We start from the raw sequence: 1,472 nt of genomic DNA, 5'->3' as shown, positions 1-1,472 counted from the left end.
GTGATTTATGTGCTTAATTGCATGCCTTTTGAATGTTTTCATTTTATTTATTTATTTATTTATCCACTTTATTTGTTTTAGTTTTAGATAGTTATTTTCAATTTCGATCATTTGAAAGGCACTTGAATGCCAAAGTTGTAATAGCTAGGTTATTATTTTATTTATTTTATTCCGTTTCCCCTCTTAGATTGTAGTAGGCTTCCCTCGAATGTAATAGTTAGGGCTTTATTTGCTTTATTTGCCTTATGTGTGTTTTGCATGTCCATGTGCTATGTGTTACCGCTTTCTTAGGGTCTTGCATCTAGATATCATGCTTATGTGTTATGTGCTATATGTGATTTATGTGTTTACATGCTTTTATTAGGTCTTGCATGATTTATTTGATTGTAACCGATGTGTGATGTAACCATACTAGTCCAATGCTAGTTGTGGTCAATTTCCCGAATCCACACTAGTCCAACGCTAGTTGTGGCCCTTTGTTCCGACTTTTCTCACTAGTCCAATGCTAGTGGGAAATTGTAGACATGGGCTAGTCCAAAAATAGACCCTTAGGAGCCCCTCGAGCGTTAGATCATGGTTAGTGATAAAATCACTTCATCTCATGCATGTTTTCACTTTTTAGGATTTTACCATGTTGCATGACACTTTCTTATATATGTACATCCTTTATCCCATATTCCCTTCTACTTATATCCCTTATTCCGTATTTTCCCTTATTTATATATTCCTTACCCTTCTGTATGAAAACATAATATTAGACTTGCATTTCATTTAAGAAATAGAAACTAGGTTAAATCATTTGCATGCTAGATTAGGAAAACCCCTTGGATATGGGATATGGACGAGTTTGGCTTTTCTAACCTTAGCACGCTCGTATTCCCTCTATTAAAAGGGGAAAATTGAGTCACGAACATTAGTCCCTCGTACCCGACATGATGCATTCCTTTAGGAAATGTATATTTGTATAATTATGATATTTTTATTGTTTCCTTTTTTTAGAGTCTCATATTTTTGCATTATTCGTGACCTCTTCGAAAAGTCTTTATTGGGCATCACAATCAATGTGATTGGTACCAAGTAAGTTTTGAAGATAAATTTCGACCCTCCCGATACCCTCTTAAGTCTAGGGTTTGCGTGCATATAGTACATCCAAATGTGATAAATCTTAAGGGTAAAATAAGAAAATCTTTGGCTAAATCGCGCAACTAGCCTTGGTTAGGTTGAAAGGGTGCCTTGGACTCTTATCGTTGCCTTCCCTTTCTTCAAATGTGACTCCCGAATCTTTTTCTCTGATTTTCGTAGACTTGGAGTCGTTTAAAAAGGGTTTTCTACTTTTTTGTTTAAAAATTCATTTTTAGGTGACTTGGTACACCTTAACTCTATACCAAGTGGCGACTTCGATTTTGTTTTAAAAACCCTTTTTAAACTATAATTTGGGCCCAAATCGTCGCACTTTCAAACCCCATTTAGGC

Source organism: Coffea arabica, chromosome 7e (assembly GCF_036785885.1).
Source record: "Coffea arabica cultivar ET-39 chromosome 7e, Coffea Arabica ET-39 HiFi, whole genome shotgun sequence".
NCBI lineage: Eukaryota > Viridiplantae > Streptophyta > Magnoliopsida > Gentianales > Rubiaceae > Coffea > Coffea arabica.
This window is presented reverse-complemented; position numbering follows the sequence as displayed.